Below are 25,711 nucleotides of genomic sequence, written 5' to 3'. Positions count from 1 at the left end.
TAAAGCCGCCTAGCTTTAATCACAGAGGAAGAAAAGCTAACACAGTACACTAGAATCTCAATGTGAATTAATAGGAAACATCTCTCAGACAACCCGAATCAAAAATGAAGGAGGCAAGAAAGACAAAAATATGAGGAGGAAACAGGGATGAAAATCATTCAAACAACATGAGGCTGCATCTTTTGGAAATAAGCCTAGGAGTGGTATAGCTGGATCTTGAGGTAATAATATTCCTAATTGTCTGAGAAAGTGCCAGACTGGTTTCCAAAGCGGTTGTACAAGTTTACATTCCTACTAACAATGGAGGAGGGTTCCCCTTTCTCCACATCCTCTCCAGCATGCGTTGTCATTTGAGTTTTTGATCTTAGCTATTTTGTTGGGTGTAAGGTGATATCTCAGGGTCATTTTTTATTTGCATTTCTCTGATGACTAGGGATGTTGAGCATTTCTTTAAGTGTTTCTCTGCAATTCAATATTCTTCTGTTGAGAATTCTCTGTTTAGCTCTGTACTCCATTTTTAAATTGGGCTACTTGATTTGTTACTGTTTAACTTCTTTTTAAATTTTATTTTATTTTATTAATTATACTTTATTCATTTTATATCCCCCTGTAAGTCCCTCCTTTCTCCCCTCCCAGTCCCACTCCTCCCTTCCCCTTCTTCAGGCATGCCTCTCCCCAAGTCCACTGATAAGGGAGGTCCTCCTCTCTTTCTTTCTGATCTTAGTCTATCAGATCACATCAGGAGTGGCTGCGTTGTCATCTTCTGTGGCCTGGTAAGGCTGCTCCCCCCTCAGGGGGAGGTGATCAAAGAGCAGGCCAATCAGATTATGTCAGAGGCAGTCCCTCTTCCTATTACTATGGAACCCACTTGAACACTAAATCGCCAGGGGCTACATCTGTGCAGGGGTTCTAGGTTATCTCCATGCTTGGTACTTGGTTGGAGTATGTGTCTCTGGAAAGACCCCTGTGTTCAAATTTTCTGGTTCTGTTGCTCTCCTTGTGGGGTTCCTGCCCTCTCCAGATCTTACTATTTCCCACTTCTTACATAAGATAAGTTTATTATATATATTTATATATTCTGACAGAGGATATTAGCCCTCTGTCAGATAGAGGGTTGGTGAAGATCCTTTCCCAATCAAGAACATTTGCTCAACCATGTTCATAGCAGCTTTATTCATAATAGCCAGAACCTGGAAATAATGCAGATGTCCCTCAGGTAAGGAATGGATACAGAAATTATGGTACATTAACACAATGGAATACTACTCAGCAATTAAAAACAATGAGATCATGAAATTTGCAGGCAAATGGTGGGATATAGAAAAGATCATCCTGAGTGAGATATCCCGGAATCAGAAAGACACATATGGTATACACTCACTTATAAGTGGATATTAGACATATAATACAGTATAATCATACTAAAATCTGTACACCTAAGAAAGCTAATCAAGAAGGAGGACCCTGGGTAAGATGCTCAGTCTTCATTCAGAAAGGCAAACAAGATGGACATCAGAAGAGGGAGAATACAGGGAACAGGACAGGAGCCTATCACAGAGAGCCCCTAAAAGATTCTACCCAGCAGGGTATCAAAGCAGAGGCTGAGACTCATAGCCAAACTTTGGACAGAGTGCAGGGAATCTTTTGAAAAAAAAAAAGGAGGGGGGAGATAGAAAGACCTGGAGGTAACAGGAACTCCACAAGGAGAGCAACAGAAGCAAAAAAATCTGGGCACAGGGGTCTTTTCTGAGACTGATATGCCAAACAAGGACCATGTATGGAGATAACTAGAACCCCTGCACAGAAGTAGCTCATGGCAGCTCAGTGTCCAAGAGGGTTCTACAATAATAGGAACAAGGACCATCTCTGACATGAACTCATAGGCTGGCTCTTTGATCACCTCCACTTGAAATGGAAGCAGCCTTACAAGTCCACAGAGGAAGACAAAGAAACCAGTCCTGAAGAGATCTGATAGACAAGGGTCAGGCGGAAGGGGAGGAGGACCTTACCCATCAGTGGGCTGGGGGAGGGGCATAGGATAAGAAGAGGGAGGTAGGGTGGGATTAGGAGGGGATGGGGAAGGGCCACAGCTGGGATAGAAAGTGAATAGACTGTAATTAATATAAATAAAATTAAAATTAAAAAATAAATTAATTAAAATAAAAACAAAATGAGGCTGCAAACTATTTTTAATTACTAGATGAAATAAAGAAATATCAACAAAAATGCAAACAGAAATCAATAATATTAACTCACTTCATATTCAGTGGATCAATGAAGCTTGTGATTGACTTGGAAAAAATATCATTACATTGCTTTAAATGAAAAAATACCACATTGATTAAGCAGTTTATAAACAAGAAACTACTATGGAAACTTGTAAGAAAGTGCAGATGCATATGAAAAGACTATACTAGAACATACAGTAACTGTTCATTTCTTTATAAAAATTCTCTATACAGCAATGTTTGTGCAAAATATGTTCAGTTAACTACTTTAAGACAAACAAGAAGTATGTTTCTAAAGTAAGTCAGCTTAGCTATTAACACAAGTCAATTGAAAGATACGAACACAGTCTAACCTCAGTTCTTATCTTGGCAATTTGAATTTTCATTTTCATATAATTTTTTATTTATTACAGTTTATTCACTTCTTATCTCAGCTGTAGCCCCACCCTCATCCCCTCTCAATCCTGCCATCCCTCCTTCATCTCCTCCCATGCCCCTTTCCCCAGTCCACTGATAGGGAGGACCTCCTCCCCTTCCATCTGACTCTAGCCTATCAGGTCTCATCAGGACTGTCTTTCATAGTCTTCCTCTTTGGCCTGGTAAGGCTGCTCCCCGCTCAGGGAGGGGTGATCAAAGAGCCAGCCCATGAGTTCATGTCAGAGACAGTCCCTGTTCCCTTTATTAGTGAGTGCATTTGGAGACTGAGCTGCCATGGGCTACCGCTGTGCAGGGGTTGTAGGTTATCTCCATGAATGTTCCTTAGTTGGAGTATTAGTCTTAGAAAAGACCCCTAGGCCCCAGATTTTTTGGTTCTGTTGTTCTCCTTATGGAGCTCCACACCCTTCCAGGTCTTTCTATCTTCCCCTTCTTTCATAAGACTCCCTGCACTCTGCCCAAAGTTTAGCTGAGTCTCAGCATCTGCTTTAATACCCTGCTAGGTAGTGTCTTTCAGAGGCCCTGTGTGGTAGGCTCCTGCCCTATTCCTTATTTTCACCTTTTCCGATGTCATTCCATTTGCCTTTCTGAATGAGGTTTGAGCATCTTACCCAGGGTCCTCCTTCTTGCTTAGCTTCTTTAGCTGTACAGATTTTAGTATGTTTATCCTATATTGTATATCTAATATCCACTTATAAGTGAGTATATACCCTGTGTGTCTTTCTACTTCTGGGATACCTCACTCAGGATGATCTTTTTTAGTTCCATCCATTTGCCTGAAGATTTCCTGATTTCCTTGTTTTTAATTGCTGAGTTATATTCCATTGTGTAAATTACCACAATTTCTGTATCCATTCCTCAGTTGAGGAACATCTGGGTTGTTTCCAGGTTCTGGCTATTACAAATAAAGCTGCTATGAACATGGTGAATAAATGTCCTTGTTGTATACTTTACAATTTGGGCTCAAGGGCCTTTTCTTAGTCTTTTTTCTCTATGTTTGATGGTATTCTTAGAAAATTACACATCTAGAATCCATAGTTTTGACTGTATGTTATCATTTCTTTGTTTCTTATGTTTGACTATTTCTCTACTTTGCAATTTTGGAACTTTGAGATTAGAATTAACAACAAAATATGTGCAAAATAATGTGTTGAGCAATTACGCTAGTTCTTAAGTGACTGAATTACTTTTCTCTATTATTTGGAATGAACCATTCATTATGAAAAGCAATTTGTGGCTACAGAATGACAAGAAGCCCAGTAGAAAAGACTATCAGATATGTAGCTGAAGTACCTTGGAAATGCCCACTTCAATTAAAGTGTCCACATACCTGAAAAAAAAAAAATAGTGCAAGATTGCCTGGCTGGGGAGGGGTGGTAGCTAGTGGAGACTGAAGAGGCCCCTTCTTGTCAGACAGGACTTTAGTGGAGGGAGGAGAGCACCAACTTACCCACAAAACATTTGACCCAAAAGTTACTCTGGATACAAATACGCTGGGATAAAGAGAGAGTAGAGATTGAGGGAATGTCCAATCAATGCCTGGCCAAACCTGAAATCTACACTATAGTAGAGAGGCAACCTCTGACACTATTAATGATACTATGCTTAGAGATGGGAGATTTAGCATAGCTGTCCTCTGAGAGGCTCCATCAGCAGTGGGTTGAGATTCACAGCCCAACATTAGGTAGAACACAGGGAGCCTGGTGGAAGAGTCGTTTGGAGAGATGGGAAGAGAAGGGAAGGACAAGGAGGGAACAAGAACTCTACAAGACCAAGAGATACAGCTAGCCTGGACCCAGGGGTGCTTACTGAGACTGAAGGACCAACTAAGGACCATAATGGACTGGTCCTAGCCCCTCTACACATATGTAGCTGATAGGCAGCTCCATGTGGGGGTCCTAGTAAGTGGAGCAGATACTGTCTTTGAAATGAACTCACTTGCATACTTTACAATCACTTCCCCCTGGTGGGGAGACCTTGCCTGGCCACAGCAGACGAAGATAAGCTCAGTTGTGAGGGTTGGTAGGGGGTGTGGGCTCCCCTTTTCTGAAGAGAAGGTAAGGTATAATAGGGGGAAAATGGTAGGAGGGTGGGACCAGAAGGAGAGAAGGGAGAGGGTTATGATCGGGCTGTAAAATGAATAGATAAATAAACTTACACAATAAAAAAATAGACCATAGGTAATAAAAAAATGAGAACTAAAAGCAAAGAGGTAAGAAGTACTGTGCATATTTATATGGTTTTCATGTGTTTAATTTTAATGATTATAAAATTTAAACTTCAATCTTTTTAATTACATTTTATTTTTTATATTAATTACAGTTTATTCACTTTGTATCCCAGCTGTAGCCCCCTCCCTCATTTCCTCCCAATCCCTTCCTCCCTCCTTCTTCTCCTCACATGTCCCTCTCCAAGTCCACTGATAGGTGAGGTCTTCCTCCCCTTCCCTCTGACCCTAGCTTATCAGGTCTCATCAGGACTGGCTGCATTGTCTTCCTCTAGTCTATCAGGTCTCATCAGGACTGTCTTTCATAGTCTTCCTCTGTAGCCTGGCAAGGCTGCTCCCCCCTCATATGGAGGTGATCAAAGAGCCAGCCACTGAATTCATGTCAGAGACCGTCTCTGTTCCCCTTACTAGAGAACTCACTTGGATACTGAGCTGCCATGGGCTACATTTGAGCAGGGGTTCTAAGTTATCCCCATGAATGGTCTTTGGTTTGAGTATCAGTCTCAGAAAAGACCCTTATGCCCAGATATTTTGGTTCTGTTGCTCTCCTTGTAGAGCTCCTATCCTCTCCAGACCTTTTCTCATATGATTCCCTGCATTCTGCCCAAACTTTGGTTATGAGTCTCAGCATCTGCTTTTATACACTGCTGGGTAGAGTCTTTCAGAGGCCCTCTGTGATAGGCTCTTGTCCTGTTTCTTGTTTTCTCCTTGTGGTTTCTCTCAGATTGTATAAATCTTTTTCCTTTTACTAAATATTACTAAACTTCATTCTTATTTTGTATTTTGTAACTTGTTTTGTGACATGCTAACTCTATTGCACTTTATTGGACCCAATTGCTGTACAGAAAACAGAAAGTATATAGTTTATCTATTTCTAATATAGTCCCTATTCATGGGTAATAACGTTGAATGCAAAGACAAATAATACCAACATTAGCTGTATTAGGAAATAAAAAGCCAGGTATGGTGGCACATGCCTATAATACCAGCAGAGGCAGGCAGATCTCTGTGAGTTCGAAGCCGGCCTACTCTAAAGAGTGAGTTTCGGGATAGCCAAGGCTATCCAGAGAAACCTTGTCTCAAGAACAAAAACAAAAATATTGCCTGGCTGAACAAATTAAACAATTTTCTGGTTTTGTTTTGTTTTGTTTTCTTAGACACTACACTTTGGAGTGTCTTATTACAAAGAATGAGTAGCTAATACATAAAACAGTACCAGGGAAGTTGTTGCTAGAGACTGTAACACTGAAGACAAATGGAAAAAACAATGGCCCTGCTGTTTATGTCAGAAGGGCATTTCTCAATTATTGTCAAAACTGAATCCTTCCCTAAGTAGGAAGAGAAAAGTTGAAGTCTTCTGACTTGTAAAAGTACGTTATGTAGCAGATAAGGGAAAAGCTCCTTAGGATGCTTACAGGTTGTAACATGCAAAAGTGAAACAATTTAATTTAATAGGATTTTTTTATTGTTTTCTTTTTTATGAAATAGAATCACATGCTCACCCCCTCATTCTCTTAAGACAGGATGTTTACAGGAAGGTGGAAAAAAGTTATGTTCTCAATAAGTGGTTCTTAACTTTCCTTTTATACCCTTTACTCCAGTTCCTCCTGTTGTGGTGATCTCCAACCATTTCGTTGCTACTTTTTAACTGTAATTTTGCTACTGTTATGGGTCATGGTATAAATATTTTTGAAAACAGAGAGTTTGCCAAAGGCGTCATGACCCCCAGTTTGAGAACCACTGCTCAAAGGGGCTGGTAAAATTCATTAAGTTCAGGAAGTAAACAACACAAAATAACTTCAGATAGTCTCTGAAATGGATCAGATTCAGTAGCCCCCTTAAATTCCCAAAGATAAATAAGCAGTGATAATTAAGAAAAATAAGAACTGCTGAAAGACATCCTCAGACAAGCTGCCCAGAAGAGGCTCTGACCAGACCAGGAGCCTGGAAGAAGCAGAAACAAGCTAAACTGCCAAGAAAAAAAAAAAAAAAAAAAAAAAAAACAAAGTGAGCAAGCTGCTTAGAAGATTCTCAGGCCAGTTGAGCTACCTGGAAGGGACAGCTTCCAAACTATTGAGCTGCTTAATGGCTATGCAATTCATTAAATAATAAATACATTAAATTTCTAGCTTTCATCACCTATGCCTGGGTTCAGCTCTGGCAATGCAGCTGTCTTTGAGTAATCTCTGCTCTTGCAAGTAATGCCTCATTCATATTCTAACCCTATTAAATGCCATTTACTCCAATAAAACTCATTGGTTCACCAAATTTGACTTTGGTAGCATCCATACTTTGGTTTGTTGCTAGTTACCTGACTGGGGAGAATAAATGTTTGTTCACATTTCCCCAGGAATAATAATACACAGCAATATGGTGCAGAGATACCCAGGCAGACCTTGAAACAGAGAGTGGGTTTTTGTATATGTCTAGAATTAAATTGAGATTAAAAAGACAGTGCTTGCTCTGAAAAACAGGATTTAGAGCAAATATAAAAAAATCAAGACAGCAGGTTAGAAAATAAAAACACTTTGCAGTTCTTTAACTATCTGAGTATTGAACAATCAACTCAGATACATTCTTGTAATATCCTTAGGTGAGAACACAGAGAATTGGTAGGAATCAGTGTTAAAAATACTGGAGGTGGCTAAATGAAAGGATATAGATTATGAGTGGTGTATCTGGCTTTGGGGCATGGGAGAACAGTCTAACAGAATTCCAGGAAGTCAGTTTGTTTCTTTAAATTAATTAATTCAATTTACTTCTTGTTCATAGGCCCCTCTCTCCTCTTCTCCCAGTACCACTTTCCTCTCCTGCATCCCCTGCACATTCCCCCTACACAGACACTCCAGGTCATCTGTTCACATGAGGACTGAGTTCATGTTCCTCCCCTGTGGCCTTGTAGAGAAATTTCATCAGGGGAAAGTGATGAGAAAGCAGGCAAACAGTGTTTTAAAGGAGGCTATATCAGTCTCTTCTGTAGATAATAGAGGTAGCTCAAAATGAAGAGAAGCTTTTGGGATCCCAGATTTCCATGGTTAGAAATGAGGCTTAGAAGAGCTCTCTGTTGCAGATACAGACCATTTACTATAAAAAAATAATAACAATAAAAGAAGCCTTGAATTACAAAACCAGAAGGCAACATAAAAACAAACAATTGCAGTCTACCTAATTTTTTGTGGTGATTTATTATTAGATAGATTAGATTGATCTATGTGAATCCTGTCTGGATGGAAACCATTGCCACATTAAGAATCAATGGTGAAAAGCCTAGCTGGTTTTTAAAAGATTTTGAACCATATTAAATCTTTATTTTTTCCACTCCTAGCTCACTCCCACCATGTCTTTCTTTTTCCTCAATGATGGATTTTCTGTATTTAAAGAAAGACAAAATGACAGATTTCTTATAATTTTATTTCTTTTTTCCTCAGGATAATATCAAAAAGGGTGTAAAATCAGAACCCAAAACACTGCTAGCAATAAGTTGTTGGAATATTCCTTTTTTTCCTTAAAATCTTCATTGCTTTTGTGAATAAGAATTATAAAACTAGATTTATGGGCTGATAAGAGATAATTTATTCAAATAGTCAATATTATCATCAAACTTCAATGTTATCATTTCAGAGTCAAAACCTACCTTACAGAATTAAATTTATTTCATTACTTTTTTTCAGATTGTGGTTCCCTTTTATCTTTATATTGCTTAAGTTATCTCTTCTGACAGACTATGTACCTTTAAATGCAGGATTCAGTAATTAAAACCTATAGAATTTAGGTACCAGAGCATGCCCATCTGTTCTAGTCTTAATTACTCTATAATTATTGCCATACATTTATGTATGACTATTATTGGCTAGCTACTTGTATCTAGCAGAAAAATTGAGTATATCTAACATATGGAATCTCCATGGTTGCTATATTTCTTTCAAAGGTTATTCATCAAAATTAAAATTAGTGACAAGCACAATGTAAAAAGTCTATGGGGTTGTATTCTCCAGATGCCCAGTGTGTATTTCCTGTTGGAATCTTGGAAACAGAATAACATCACTGAAGATTTATCTCCATGTACTCATTTTCTATTTTTTTTTCATTTTTCCCATTAAATGTGATTACTTCTTTAAAAAAATGATTTGTTTAAATTAATAGTCTCAGCAATTTTGACATCTTGTAGTTCACTTTCTTCTATGACTCCACTGAAGTTAGAATATCAACATGCATTCCCCTTACAGATATATGGTTTCTAGAATGGTGGAACTGTGAACACTAGCTACTCAAGTCTTTGGGGGAAGGCAGCATAAAATTTCTGAGTGAGGTAACCGAGATCCAGGAAGATAAATGTAGTATATATTCACTTATATATAGATATTCGCCTTCAAATAAATGATAACCAACCTACAATCTATAGATCCAGAGAGGGTAGGTATAGAGGAAGGAACTAATCAGGGAACACATAGATTTTCCTGAAAGGGGAAATAAAATGGATTGTTTGGGTGGACAGGAGGGTTGATAGGGACAGGAATAGGACAGAGGATCACATGGAGAGGAAAAAAAGGAGAAATTGTTGAGGAAAAGAATGAGAGGAGAGACATCTGTAATTGAGAGACAACTTCCTAAAATATATGAAGGTGATCCTAATGTAGTCTAATAATGGTAGGTATGGAGTCCCAACTGGCCATCTCTTGTCACCAAACAAGGATTTATATACCAAGGATTAAGTTGCATTCAGTTGAGTTGTTGGCCAAAGAGATTCCATGAAAATCCCCAAACAACCTAGCTGTTACTAAGATAATGGATTTCTCTCTGCAAAATGAAACCATGTCCCAATGCTGAGGCTAACATCCACACAACTCATTGAACATTAAGAAGTTGAGATGGTACTTACATGTCTCCCCTATATTCTAATATCTTTGGTGTGTGGCTATACTCTGCAGGCTACCAAAAAGAAAAACATAAACTCCAGCCCAGCTACAAAGCCTTTGACCTACATTCTGTCCTTACAACGTATGCTAGGGCAATGGAAGCACAGAACTGTGGGAGTAGCCAACCAATGTATGATTTGACTTAAGGCCTACTCCACAAGAAGAAAGCTATACCTGACCCTGCTTGAGTAACCAATAACCAGAGACTAGAGAACCAATAGATCCAGAATAAAACCAAAGGCTACTGGTCTAAAAATATAGTATTAATAAAATGAATCCTAATGATATTCTGCTATACTCATAGGACAGTGCCTTGTCCAGTCATCAGAGAAGCTTCCTCCAGAAGCAGACAAGAACAGATGTGGAAACTCCTCACAGCCAGATGGAGAGAGAGACTTTGGAACACACATCTCTAGATGGGATGTCTCCATCAAATCCTTCCTCTCAGAGCTCAGGGAATTCTAAGGAAAGGAAAAAGGAAAGAATATTAGAGCCAGAGGGGTAGGAATTGGGGTCATTTGGAGGGTAGTGTGGAAACCTAGTCCAGTGGAAACTTCCTGGAATCAATGGGGGTGACCCCAATGAGGAATCCTTGTAATGAAAGATATGGAGTCTCAACTGGACATTTTTTTATAGACAGAGAAGGCTTCTAAAGTTGGGCCAGGGATGTATTCAATCGACTTTGTTGAGGGGGTCCTGTAAAAATCTTCAAACAACCCAGGCTGATGCTAGAATAGAAGTTTGCTTTCCAAAGACTGGAAGCAGGACTCCATTGCTGAGAACAACTTTCACACAGATGATTGAACATAGAGAAGAAGAGCTGGTTCCGGCATGGAGCCCTCGACACTACACTCTAGTCCCTTTGATGCAGGGAGTTACTCTGAAGGCTACCAAAAGAGAAACCCAGACACTAACAGAATCACAAAACCTTTGAGCTATAATCTGCCCCATTTGCAATGGTGGGAGAGGCCAAGTAATATCTGGTTTAACTTGAGGCCCACACCATGAGAGGGAAACCATGACCAGAACTAGCTGTATAGCCCAAAACTGGAGACTGGTTAGCCCTGAGAGCTAAGGAAGAACCAAATGTGACTAGTCTATAAAAGAAAATCAATGAAAGGATTCCAAATTATATTCTGCTATACTCATTAATCAGTGCCTTTGCAGTCCTCATCAGAGAGGATTCCTCTCGCAGCAGATGGGTGCATATGTAAAAACCCAGCCAGACAACATGCAGAGAGAGAAGCCTCCATCAGTGGAGTATGAGGAACCCCTTGGAAGAAATGGAGGAAAAATTGTAGGAGTCAGAGGGAATGAAGAAAAGCAGGAGAACATAGCCTACTGAATCAACTATGCAGGGCTCATGTGAACTCACATAGGCTGAAGCAGAAAGAACAGGGCCCACATAGGTCTGAACCAGGTTCTCTGCATATATGTTATAGCTGTTAGCATGGCATTCTTACAGGACTTCTAATAGTGGAAGCAGGTTTGTCTCTGATTGCTTTGCCTATTCTTGTCTGTTCCTCCTGTTGGTTGCCTATCTAGCCTCCATATAAATAGCTTCGCCTTGTCTTATCCTATCTTGTTTTGACATGCTTGGTTGTTGTCTCTTGGAGGCATGGTCCTTTCTGAAGGACAATGAAGGGGAGGTAGACTGGGGGAAAAGGAGAGGTAAGAGGGAGCTTGAAGGAGTGGAGAGGGGAAACTGTGGTCAGGATAAGAGAAGAATTTATTTTCAATTTAAAAAATTCTGAATGTTCTTAGAACTGCTTTAAATGAACTAGCCAACAGCCAGGTCAAGTCTGCCTAGAAAGTATTTGTGGCCCACAAATACATTAAAGCAGATAGCTAGAGGTGCTCTTGATGGTAAAGAAAAGAAAGCTCCTCTTCACTTTTAAGGCTTGGAAATGGAAGAAATGTTTCAAAATTAGGCTGTTATGCTATTTTTTTCATATTTTCAGTTATACTGGCACCTGAAAACACAAAGAAATGGCAAGACTTCCAAGGAATGTAAATGAGATAGAAATATGTATAGAGTCAGTCCCTGAATCACTAATATTCATAGAGCTTAACAGTGGTGTGTCTAGTTGATTACTGCATGTATTTATATATTCAGGTGAAAAAATGGAGTAATTTCCACATTCGAGATGAGATAATAGAAAAGGAGATGCAAGTAAAAGGTAAGTACTTGTTGAGGCTTCACTCTACAACCTTTGAGCAAACAAAGCCATCATCAACCTTCCAAGTACACTGATTCCATAAACATCTATTATCGGCTCCTAAATGCTTTAGTCATGACTGATAGACTGTTCAACTAACCAGAGAATTTTGTGATATCACCTTGAAAGTGATATAGGAGAGGATGATTGTACATTAGCTGAAATTCTGATAGTCTTTCAAAAAACTATAAACTATTATAGAAATACCTAATGGGTATCCTAACCTAGCTTGGTAAATAAAACAAAACAAGAAAGTGTTTCAGCCGAGATCTCAACAATGAGTTAACTCTAACTTCTCAATGTATAAAAGTTGAGGAGAAGACGAGGAAAGGTTGATTGTATATTTTAAAGTTTTATTTTTCAGATGTGTAATAAGGAGGGTAATTATGCCAGTGAATATGTTTGTGTTTCTGTATGCATAACCAAAGTCCTGAGCGCCTTATGTTCTGTATACATAACCAAATGCTGATTCAAAGAGAAGCCTATGAGAAATGTAGTGAGGATAAAGGAGTTTACCTTGTGTGTGGAAAATGGTGTCAAGACTCAAATACAAATTTTTCATATATAAATTCCAAACGCTTCCACACCATCCACCACAGAAACAGGATCAACAATCAGGGATACCAGTATGTGAACCATAACTACAGAGGAGCCTGATTGATTCTTCTGTTCACCTTTGATGTGTCTTTCATCTTGAACCCCAAAGACCTCACTAAAACGTTTATTCTCCAAGATGAAATTGAAAGTGATTCTTCTTAAAATACAAATAATTTCACCTAGGAAATATCTAGGTTCTTCCCCCCCTCCACTGTAAGACACAATATATCAAATTGGACAGGCATATTGTACAAGACAATTCTACTGAGACCCTACAATTCTTTTCATATTCACAAAAGAAAAATGCTGTAAGGGGAAAAGTTACATAAAGATCAGAATGATTCATATAGAAAAGGCCACTGAATTTCGCTGAAAAGTAAGTGTCAAGATTCACCTCAAAATATCAGATAACCATACTGCCAGACTTAACTTCTCATATCACACATGGAGACAAAGCAATCATTTTTTTTAGAATTCACCACTGAAAGAGAAAAATGCCCACCAGTCCATTCATATTGTTAAGATTTGTCAACCTGTGCTTTAAAATTCATTTCAGTAGCAAGAGAATGAGGCATTTCTTGTTTCTTACAAGTGAAAACCAATCAATATATTTGTTAAAACTAAAAATGTATGTTTTCGTTATGGATAGAAGTTTAAAAATTTCTCTTAGCAAAAACTATGGTGTTAAATTGAAACACCTCTCTTTTTCATTTATTGGTCTATAGTGGGTTTTGTTGTTTGTATAATCTATAAAATGTTTATTTTGTTTTTTTTTTCTTTTTTACTAATGTTCATAATAACTGCTTAGGGACAAACTTGTAGCTGACTTAGGTATCTATGGGTAACAACAACCCTGATCAAAAGTGGTCCATGGTGGTGTAAGAAAGCAAATTGAGCAGTCCATTAGGAGAAAGCCAGTAAGCAGCATCCTTCCACAGTCTCTGCTTTAGTTTTTGCCTCTAGATTCCTGCCTTGGCTTTCCTATCTCATTAACCCTAATCTTAAACCAACTAAACCATTTTTCCTTGCCTTGAAAAGGCATCAGGTCCAAGGCAACTCTTATAAAAGATGATGTGTAATCGGAGGCTTACCACCAGTTTTAGAGGGTTAGTTCATAATCATCATGGAGAAGCAGACGGTGATGGTTCTGGAGAAGTAGCAGAGAGTTTATATCCTAATCTACATTCAGTCAGACAGAGAAAGACATAATAGGCCTGTTTTTTGAAACTTCAAATACCACCCCACATGACACACCTCCTCCAGCTAGGCCAGATCTACCCCAACAATGGCACACATAATGATTCTTTCAAAGTATTTACTCTAACTGGGAACCAGGAATTCAAATATATGAGCCTATGGTGGCTATTCTTATTCAGATCACCTTTTTCTCAAAGTTGTTTGTTGTTGTTGTTGTTGTTGTTATTGCATTTAAGAGTACAAGATGCTGAGACTTATGGGCAACCTTTGGGCAGAGTGCATAGAATCTTATGAAAGAAGTGGGAAACAGTAAGATCTGGAGAGGACAGGAACTCCACAAGGACAGCAACAGAACCAAAAAATCTGAGCACAGGGGTCTTTTCTGAGACTGATACTCCAATCAAGTACCAGGCATGGAGATAACCTAAGACTCCTGTACAGATGTAGCCCATAGCAGTTCAGTATCCAAGTGGGTTCCATTGTAATGGGAACAGAAACTGTCTCTGAAATGAATTGATTGGCCTGCTCTTTAATTACCTCCCCCTGAGGGGGAAGCAGCATTACCAGGCCACAGAAGAAGACAATGCAGCCATTCCTGATGAGACCTAATTGACTAGGATCAGAAGGAAGGAAAAGAAGACCTCCCCTATCAGTGGACTTGGGGAGGGGCATGCATGCAGAGGGTGAAGGAAGGTTTCGGATTGGGATGGGAGGAGGGAGGGAACCACAGGGGGGATACAAAGTGAATAAAGTGTAATTAATAAAGATTTTAAAAAATAAAATAAAAGGAACTAACAACAACAACAACAAAAAGAATACAAGAAAAACTAATCTATGACAGAATTTGGTACCAGAAGTGGGTTGTTGATATGAAGAACCTGATCACATTGTTTTGGCAGTAATGTGGAAGACTTTGGAACTTAGGCCAGAAGTGGTTGAATGTTGTATGTAGAGATTAATGATCCATTTTAGTAGGATTCTAGAACACTGTAGTGTCAAGAGTAATGTGGAATGTTATTGTAGAGGTAAACAGGGATTTTAACAGCAACCAGGCTAGAGGCCATTCATGTAATATTTGGCTGATTTCTTCCTAAGTCCTATAGAAGGCTAAATTTAAAAGTAATAGACTAATGTTTATGGCTGTAGAACTGTCAACATTGCATAATGTTGAGTCTGTGGTATGGTTATAATTGATAATAATTATTTTGGTCTAAAATTAAAAAAATCAAATAGGACAAAAAGGACACATAAAATGTAAAGTTTGGAGAAACACAGAGCATTAGGAAGCTTAATTTTACACTCAGGGCAAGTGCTTGAAGACAGGATGTAATTGTCAAGAAGATTGTTGGCATTAAGGAGAAGACTACTCTCTACAGGAATACAGGGAAATGTTTCCTCAGAAAAAGACCCTACCCAGATAAGCTTCAAACTTTGCAGAGACCACAGGTTTTGTTGTTGTTTTTGTTCCTAGAAAGCAATTTCAAACAATAATTTCTGCTAACGTGGTTCAAGTGACTAAGGGTACATCCCATGATAGCACCCAAAGTTGACAATATTGTCTCTGTGTGCTTTAGAGTAAAAACTGATGCAAGAGGAAAAGGTTTGGGACTTTTTTTTCTTCATGGTGTCAAAGAGCTTCTGAAGCCAGGTAGCATATGGCACTGGTTTCTCTGCATGAAAGTTATGAGACTCAATTTCATGAAACTGTGAAAGGACGCTTGAGGCAGAAGACATTTGCCAAAAAATGCTGTATAGAAGTAGAACCAGCTCAAGATATGTATGTATGTTTCAGACAACAAAGCTGGTGGGGAAAAGCCATCTAATCTCTTTAGAATGGATAATGAGTTACAGAATTTAGCATTTGCCCTGCTGTGTTCTGGTCTTAGTTTAGGATGGTATCTTCTTACTGTGCTGTCTTCATTTCTCCCATTTTAAAAGTAGTGCACATTCAATACCATTATCTTGACAATATGTAAAAGTATGAAATTTGCTTTGTGCTTTTACAGGGAGTTACAATTAAGAAATCATCTTGAGTCTTTGAAGAGACTTGAGGCTTTAGGCTTTTAAACAGTGTTGAAACTGAGAAAGACATGAGGGTTTTTGAAGGTGGACTTAATGCATCTTGTATTATGATAGGTCAAGCCTATGGGGGCCAAGGATTGGAATGTGTGGTTTGAGTGAGAAATGTTTGCCTAGGCTCAGGTATTCAAACACTTGGTCCTTAGTCAACGACAATGTTTGAGGAAGTTATGGGAGGTAGAACCGTGATGGTAGAAGTCCATTACTAAGTGTGGTTTTCAGTCTTTATAATCTCACCCCACTTCCTGTTCACTTTCATGCTTAAAATTGAGAATATAAGATTTTATTTCCAGTCAAGATGAACTTTTCCCCTTCTGGAACCTTAACTCCAAATAAACTCTTCTGTGTCTGAGTTGGTTTGGTCAGGGAAGTTTATCCTGGCAACAGAAAAATAACTAATATACAAGGTTTACTTAAAGATCTTTTTTGATAAATTTTGAGTAAGTAATATCTAATAGCTGAAATTTACATTACTGTTCATTCTTCAGGCCTGGTATTATTGACCTTCTGGTTGTCCAACTACCACACCTGAAAGACAAAGGCAAGAGGAATAAAGAAGCTAAGAGGACAACTGATATTTTGGTCCTTGTAATACATATAAATCTAATTTATCTCCCTAAGAAGGCATCTCATATTTATTCACTAAGTTAATGGACAACATATATTAGACACCTTGTACAGTATCTCTGAAATTTTCTGGGGTAAAGTACAATTTTAATTTTTAATTTCATCATACCATGGGACGATAATTTATAGAACATGACAATAATGAAGTGCTTAGAAATTAAAAATTTGAAAGCCGAACATAATACAAAGCAAGTTATTTTAACAGTAGATTCAGTAGAATTAAGAGCAGTCCTTCAATTGCCCTAAATGTGAACCCTTATTATCAATTTTGATACATTACTTATCACGAGCCATAAAGAAAAAGTTCACAGATAAGGAAGAAAAACCTTTCAGAAACTTAGATGTAGAAAAAGAAAGAGATTACTCAAAAGGCACTATAGAATTTTCTGGCAATGCTATATAAATATTGAAGTTTGCCCTTTTGAAATAAAAGTGTTGCTAGTTGTACCGGTTGTTTGATTTTCCTCTATAGCTTATATCCCATTAGGGCTTTGACAGGAATACATTTGATGGCTGAACTCAATCGAATTTGACACATTTCTGATAGAGGGGGTCAGAAGTCAAATTGATAAAGGGCTTTGCAAAGGCGAAGTGGACATGTTTCCTTCCTCAATTCTTCTCCATCGTATTTTCTGCGACTGGTCTCCTACAGAAGCTTGTCAATTCAACTAAATTGGCTGGCCAACAAGCTCACGGGAATTTTCCTGTCTTTGCCTCCCAGTTCTGAGACTAGAGCATGCCTCCATTGCATCTGTTTTTTATGTGGATTCTGGAATCCAAACTCTGGTCAGCATGCTCTTGCATCAAGCTCTTCACTAACTGAGCTGTCTCTCCCGCTTTGTGAACGATTTTATTTGTATTTTAGTATTATAAAAAGACCTCATTACTCTATTTCAAGGAAGAGAAAAATCAAGACAGACTGTTTGCATATATTTGATAACTATCTTTGCTAGTGGTAGAAAGAGATGGATAATTTTATTGTCATTATTTTTTAGCTAGGAGAATGCATAAGGTTAATAAAAAAAAAACTCTTAATGCTTATTTCAACTAGAAAATGGTGGAATTAGGATTTGCACTCAAGCCATTTGGCTTTGACCCATCTGTCCAATTACTGTGCCAGACTAGCAAAGGATGAACAGCTTGTTCAGGTTTCTTACAAATAAATAGGAGGAAGTTAACATTCTGTGAAAAATTGGGCAATGAACCTGAACAGATGATTCATAGGGTACCTCTCCCTTCTGTTCATTGAAGTACTCACTACGTCCACAGGTAATGGCCTGGGAATCTTTTTATAAAATAATACAAACAGAAAGTTTTTGTAATTTCTAAATTGTGTAAATGTGCTAATGGGAGTGTTACAGTATCAGCATAAATGTCAAACTGAACATAAATTTTGTGTAAAGCATGTGATGACAAAGGCAAATCAAAGGTTGAAAAGAGCTGTTTGTTTTTATAGGTTTCTACAAATATTTTTATCGAAAAATCATGCCCTTCAAACACTTGAAAACTGCAATAAAGTTCACCTTGAAGGCACTGGTTTTAATGGGTTAAAATAGAGAAACTGACATCTTTTTTCAATTATTTTATCTAAACTATTAATTTCAATTACACTGGAAAAATAAAAATTATTATAAAGAAAAACTATCAAGCACTTCACACAACAAAAAAGAAAAAGCTAAAATGTGTTGAATATAACTTATGTTTTACTTTACAACTAATATAAAGGCTGTATTTATAGTATGTCACTATAGCACAAATAGTGCTTCAATCTTACAAGGAAGGTCAATATTGTGGTATGCAGAGTCCTTCAATGGATAAGACCATTTATGTCTTTTATCCCCCATCAACCTTCATAGTAGTATGAAAGCTGGTAAACCCAAAGGAAATTTCCCAATCAGTAGTTGTTTTCCTTCCGTACTTATTCCCTGCTTAGACCTTTCTCTACTCAATATTCTTCCTTTCACTTTAATTTTTATTCTACTATTCCATTTCCCTTGATGCATCTCCTACAACGGTCAATGGACCCTTTATTAGTTACACTTCTGTTGCTGTAATTAAAAAAAAAAAAAAAAAAGAACAACAACAACGAAACATGAACAGAAGTAACTTATAGAAGAAAGAAATTATTTTGGCTTAAGTTTCCAGGAAAGTCCATAATGGCAGAGGAAGCATGGTAGTGGGCAGTTGGAAAAGAAGCTGAAAGACTATCTCTTCAGTTATTCACAGCAAGCAATGGGAACAAAAGGGGAGCCTACCCTCAGTGCTATATTTCTTCTGGAAAGGCCGCACCTCCCGAAGCAGTGGGTCTCAACCTTCCGAATGCTGAAACCATCTAATACAGATCCTCATATTAAGGTGCTCCCCCCCACCATAAAATTATTTTGATGCTATTTTGTAACTGTAATTTTGCTACACCTATGAATTATAACATAAATATCTGTTATGCAGGATAGTTGGTATGTGACCCTGAAAAGAGTTGTGACTCATAGGTTGAGAAGCTCTGTAAGTATCCAGTACCATCAACTAGAGACCAAGTTTTTAAGGAGCCTGGGAGGGGAATTTCTCATTCAGACCATCATTGCCCCCTCCTGATTTCCTGGCTTCAAGTAAAACATACAAAAACTGAAGAGTCAACATGATGAAACTTATATAAGGCACTACACAGTTGTTGTGGGGTTATACTATATAGTTACTTCTTTCAAAAGCAGATGTTTATTAGCTACGAAAACTCAGAGACTATAGCTAAGACAGTGAAAGCAGAAATTTTATATTAGTTAAGTAAGCAAGATAAAAAAAATTTCTTCATATTCTTAAACACACACACATTATCCAACAACTTAAAGTGATTATTCAACAATTACTTTTGATTAAAATATTAAGGTAAAACATCATCTTCTTAATTATTGGAAAATATATTTAGGTGAAAATATGTAAATGTTTCTAAGTGATCCCAAAGTCTGTTCCAGCTATAACCAGGGACACAACCTAAAGATATCAATTAAATTCCTCAATGTCGGTCTAATTAGACATCTATCTATCTATCTATCTATCTATCTATCTATCTATCTATCTATCTATCTTTTCTCTAATATTTATACTTTCTTAATTATTAGTAAAAATAGAGATAAAGAGAAATTAGGTTTTGAAAAATACTGTTACCTTTCTTATCAGGCTGTCAGAGCAGCTGACATAAACTACTTAAGGGAGCAAGTATAGTCCCACACTTTCAGAGAGCCTGTTTCACCATCATACCTTAACCTCCTTGCTATCAGACTTCTATTTTTAAAAGAAGTATCTACATTACACCATTCTATCATAACTTTTAAGGTATCACATCCATCCTTCTGACAAAATACCTAGCAAACAATTAAAAGAGGAAAGATTTTATTTCCAAAGGTTTCTGTTTGTTTTTGTGTGGAGGGCCTGGTGGAACAAAGCAACTTACAATACCATAGTCATGAAGCAGAAGTAAAGCCTATCCTCGCATGCTTTCCCTGTATCCCCAGAGGAACTGATATTCCTATCCACATTCCAGGTAACCCTCTTCTCTCAGTCAGTCCTCTCCAGAAATGCCTTTTCAAATGGACATAGACCATATTCTTTGCTGTCTCCAAAGTCCTTCTAAATCCAATCATGTTGAAGTTCAAGATTAATCATCACACAGGTGTAATTTTCTTGGTTATAAACTATTAGGTTAGAGCAAAGACAAAGGCAGCTTTAGGCCATGAAATGTAAATTATTATATCTAGTTAAAACACTCTTGCATCAATCAAGATACAAATCATTACAATCAAGATACTTTTTCCAACAATAAACAAAGTTGCTTATTTCTGTAATCCCTCCCCCAAAACCACATGTCCTTTTGGATCGAAAGCATCTGTTACATACTATTGCCTGTGGGAGCATTTTCCCTGTACAAAGTGTGGAGCTATCTGAAAACAAACAAACAAACAAACAAAAAATGGCATTGTGGTGGAAAGATATCAGGTATGAATGTTGGATAAAGAAAAAAAAAACTTCATAACCAAATTCACTCAAACGCTGAAGCATTGATTGTCTAATTGTAGATGAATGTTATAGAAAATTCTGTTTTAGTGTATCTCATGGATTTGCATAGCACACTTTCCAGATCTTCAGTGGATCGTGGACAGCCAGATAACCTGTGATGATGACATTTGGAGAAGGGGCAAGTTTGGCTTTGAAAGGTGCTAAAGAACTTTTCAGTGCCACTACTGAGACATCAGCTGTCATAAAGAATCCACTGTTCATTGCACGTTCAAGTCTGACTGGCACATGGTTTACGGTTTCACAGAGAAGAAAAGATGACAGCTAAAAATGACAATTAAAAACATGATCAGTTTATGAGGCACACAAATATTGAGTTGTTTCGCCTTTCTAGTTTGCTTCAAATGCTAAGGATCATTAAATGAGTTCTTTGGCAAATTGCTATGCAGTTGTAAGGAAATGTGCCTTAATGATTGTTCTGAATTGGCCACTGTCAACTTCTGATGGCCATGTTCCCCATCTTCAGAGATCTCTCAACTCCCTTTGTAAAATGCCTTTAGCTACCACACTCTATGTTAGCAGTTCCTGGGACAAATGTCTTGTTGATATTGTAAGTTATGCCACTTCTTTAAGACCAATTTACAACATATGAATACTCCTAGTTTCTTTCTTTCTTTTTTTTCTAGTATTGTTTCCATGGCATAAAATAATCATAAAAGAAACAAGTAATGAGTCATTAGCAAAAGAAAGAAAAATGTACATTTAAGTGATAAGTAACATAACAGCATTTACTAAGATTGTATTCCCATATTCAATGAGAAATTTAAAAATCTACAATTACATTTGCAGTAACCTAATAATTTGTAGTATTTCAACAATATATAAGCACTTTCTAATTTCTTTTTCAATATCCAGATTTATTGATAAACTTTACCCTATTTTGATACTAAAGAAAGAAAAAAAAAATCACTGAAATTTTAACAGCATTTGTGAGTGTGTGTGTATGTATGAGAAAGCTGCCTGTATGTACCCATGTGGGTGCACACCTATGGAGGTCAGAGGCCCCTCCACCATATGTTTGAAGCAGAGGGTCTCACTGGCGTACAACTACACAAAGTGCCCAGGGTCCCCTGTGACCACCTCCGATCTTACCCTCAGAGATTCTGCCAGAGTGCACCACCAGGCCCAACCTTTCACATAGGTCCCGAGGATCCGAATTCAGGTCCTCATGAGCCCCAGGCAAGTAGTCTACACACGAAGGTATTTTCCCTGTCCTTGACATGGATTTTTAATCCTATTATACTATTTTATTTACATTTAATGCTATGACAATATTTTAATGAATTATTCTTGGGCCTACGGCGTATAGACATTTATTAAGACATCATTCCCAAGCTAAAATGTAGTTAATTTGGTATAGATAGACTCACATTATTATTCATTTGAGTTTCCCAAATAAACAGTCTATTGAACCATTTAAATACTTTTCTTGGCATATTCTTCATACTTTATAGCTTGCAGTTCTTAATACTATCAAGTGGTTAATACCTACGTTCCTTTCAAAAGTATCAGTAGCCCCCCCCAAAAAAATACTTTTTTAAAACTAGTACTCTTGTTTGCTTTTAGTGGAAAAGATGACTTATTTTCTATTACATTTTACATGAGTTTCACACACACACAACAACAACAAAGAAATATTTGTTCTCATTTTTCTTCAATGGGTGTAGTTATTTTTAAGTGAAGAAATATTATTTACTACACAAAAGACTATTTTCATGTCTCTGTTTATGACTACAGAAAAGATAATAGTTGCCACAACATTTTTTATTTGTACTGTAAAGTATATTTATGCTCCTCTTGATGAGGATAATTTTATAGCCACCTTACTTTAAAGTGTTTATTACAGAGATTTGTATTTTAAGAACTATTTGTTAAGTATTTTAAAAACTATTTTCTAAAACTCTTTTTTTATTCTGATAAAATAAAAACCTGATAGTGCCACATGATGTTGTAAGTCCATTCTGAGTCCTGTGCTCAGCTATTTCTGTCTTTTCACTTAGTCTTTAATCCCATAAAACACATCATTATTTTCTTTCAGAGTTTGTCTACAACCTAATCAAGGTAAGTTGTATGAAGCGTCTGAGTTTTTAAGTCTATACAGTATCATAAATTTGGACACTTGGTAACAATTTACATTAGCAATTATCTTAGTTTCTCATACTGTTGTTTTGATAAAATACTCTGACCAAGCACCTTAAAGGGAGAAGGGTATTTTGGCTCTGTGTTCAAGTTCCATTTCAGAAGGGATTGAGGGAACTGGCCATACTAGCTCACAGCTAAGAAGCAGAATGTAAGGATTACCTGCTGATCAGTCAAGTCCTATATTTTATACAGTCTGGGATTGCTGCTTTCCACACTTAACACAGGATTAACTACTAATTAATCCCACAATAACGTGGTGAAGATAATCCTTCTCACAGAGGTTGGTTTCTCACGTGCTTCTAGAGCCCCTCAAGTGGAAAACACTATCACACCAATCAAATTATTCTAATAAAAACCCTCCAAAATCTATCAAGAATTGCCACTGCAGTGATGGGTATAGTTGTTCCTTGAACAATTGAATAAATGCAGCTGACCATGTACTTGGACTTCTGGAGTTTGAAATTGGATATCTACACTTAAGTGTGACCAGCTATAATGCTGTTGTTGAGTCTGCCAAGTAATTTTAATAATATTGTTGTACAGAATCAACAATATATAAAAAAAATCCAGCATTCCGGTGTTCCATTTTCATGAGGAAGATACCCAGTCCTCCCTTAGTAAGAATTGTCAGGCAAACAAATCATAGAATTAGGACCAGAAAGCCTGTACCCTGGGGCCTTCTTTGACTTGTATTTGTCACAATCTTTCCTGAGATTTTATTTTCATATCAATGTAGCAGAGAAAAAGAACAAGAAGCTCTCTGAAGTACCCTTAAATTTGAACTGCTTATAATTATAAACTCAAATATCTTAACCCGGAAAATTTAAAGAGCAAAAACTTCACCTCGAGAGAGAAGAAAATTTGTTATTGCAATAGTCGATAAAAATATTTTATGACTAGTCAGTGAAGGCTCATAGTCCTAAAGGTCTTTTTCAAGCAATAACTCAGCTTTTAAGAAATATTCTCACTGACATGATCATAAAAAAAAAAAAAAAAAAAAAAAAGGCTAGTGACAAGGTTCTACCAGAGTCTCCTCATGCATTGTACAAGGACTCATTCCATTTTAAATGTTCACACTCCCGCCCTGGGTCACAGCAGAACCAAGATGTAAAGGGTTTCATCATTTGCAAAGGGAGCGTTTAACAATTTTCTACTTTAAAAAGTAGAAACCAAACAGTAGCTAGAGGCCCTCCCAGGGGAAGGTGAGCAATCTAACCTTGGCAGCTGAAGAAAGCATGTGGGCCTGATACCCTGGTGAACCCACGTGTCTAAATTTTGTAAGAATAAGAGACGAGAGTGTCGAAACTTTAAGCATGTAATTATCCAAGTAGCGTTCATTGTCTCTTGCACACATACATTAAACCTTCTATAAATTCTTCTATTTTATTCCTTTCACCTTTTCAACTGAATAGGTTTATTTGTATAATATTGACAATTTAAAATACACTAAATCTTCTTTCTTTTATAAATTGTATTTTTCCATAGACTCTTTCGTAACAATTCTTTTAAGGTAGGAATGGCCACCATGTGTATCTGTCACCCCAGGCACATTGCTTGGCCTTGCTAGCTGAATGAGCAATGAATGAAGCATCATGGACCTAAGTCAGAGAGTGATAATGCAGAACCCTGAGGTCTTCCTCTAGCTTCAACACATGTGCATGTGGGCATGAACTCTCCTAATACATTGTGCATATGCCACACACACACTTCTTTTTAGATTTCATATTAAATTATAGATTAAACTCTTTTTATATTTTTAACGTCTATAAAAACATTTCTTCCTTAGCGAACACAGGGATTGCCAACTGTCTCTTGGTTGTGGAAGCAGTAGTCACATGGGCTCTAAGAGAAAAGCCTTGAATGCGAAGACCATTTACATGTTAAAAACAAGGAGGCAACAGATATTTATGCAAAGGGCGTATTGAAATCAAGATCATCTGACGAGACACACTGCACAGCAGGGATAGGAAGAGGCAGAGGCCACTCCTAGGACCTGTGTCTCTGCAGGTGAGGTGGTTTTCCTGTCACCTCCGCTGAAAGTTCGTCCTCACTGGACTTGTCACTTGAGAAGACAGCTTTCTTCTTGGGCTTGCATTGCTGAATATTTGGACAACGTTGGTTGGCATGTTGAGGCTTAGGTGTGACAATGTCATTGTTTGAGTCTACAGAAGTCAGAGCCTGCCGCCTTAAGACAGTGCGTTTCTTAGCAGACAGGGCTCTCTGGCTTCCTCCTTACCAGTTTCAAGCTCCTCTATTCCATCCATGACTCCGGTGTGACAGGCACGAAGCTTCTGCTCAAATTCATGTATTATGGCCTTGACCTCAGGCTTGGTCCCACGATGCAGTTGACCTACAACTGACAAAAAATAAAATAAAATAAAATAAAATAAAATAAAATAAAAAAAAAATAAAAATAAATACACTGAAGACAGATTCATGTAACAGAGCTTATCTCCAAAGTAGTCAAAGTCGTCCAGCATCTTGTAGAGGCCTCGCTCTGTGAGGGGCAGCTGGGACATACTAGGCCAGATCCTGGTATTTCTGCTCAGTTTGGGCTGTGCGGAACCGCTGACACAGCTTTTCTACCAAGCTCCTGGTCTGTTTGTCCATGATGAAGCAGGAGAGGAGCTGCTTCATGATGGTGTGGAAGGGCTCCTCCTCCACCCGGCTCTCTGGGTCGGACAGGCAACTGATGGTATAAGATTACAGATTGCATCGCCCTTGTGGTAGAGCTCATTGAAGAAGTTCTTGGCCAGGGTAGCCATCTGATGCACGGGGTTGATGAGCAGCACGGCCATCTCGCTCACCTGCTGCTTCACTTTGACCGTCTCCTTCAGGCTCAGGTGCATCATCACCAGCCCAGCTGTCCTCCTCACCTGTTAAGCTGGGTCCCAGAGGCGGGCGTACAGATGAGGAGTCCAGGGATCCACCAGGTTAGGGAAGTGGGTAGCCAGATCCCCAGTGGGCTTTTGTATAGAG

At 37.9% G+C, this 25,711-nt stretch overlaps 1 pseudogene; it reads right to left on the bottom strand.

Moving 5' to 3' along the window:
• LOC110548370 (condensin complex subunit 1-like) overlaps positions 1-25,711 on the bottom strand; it is a 91,860-nt pseudogene that overhangs the window by 61,816 nt on the left and 4,333 nt on the right.

The sequence above is a fragment of the Meriones unguiculatus genome, chromosome 6 (genome assembly GCF_030254825.1).
Source record: "Meriones unguiculatus strain TT.TT164.6M chromosome 6, Bangor_MerUng_6.1, whole genome shotgun sequence".
Classification (NCBI taxonomy): Eukaryota; Metazoa; Chordata; class Mammalia; order Rodentia; family Muridae; genus Meriones; species Meriones unguiculatus.
This window is presented reverse-complemented; position numbering and strand designations above follow the sequence as displayed.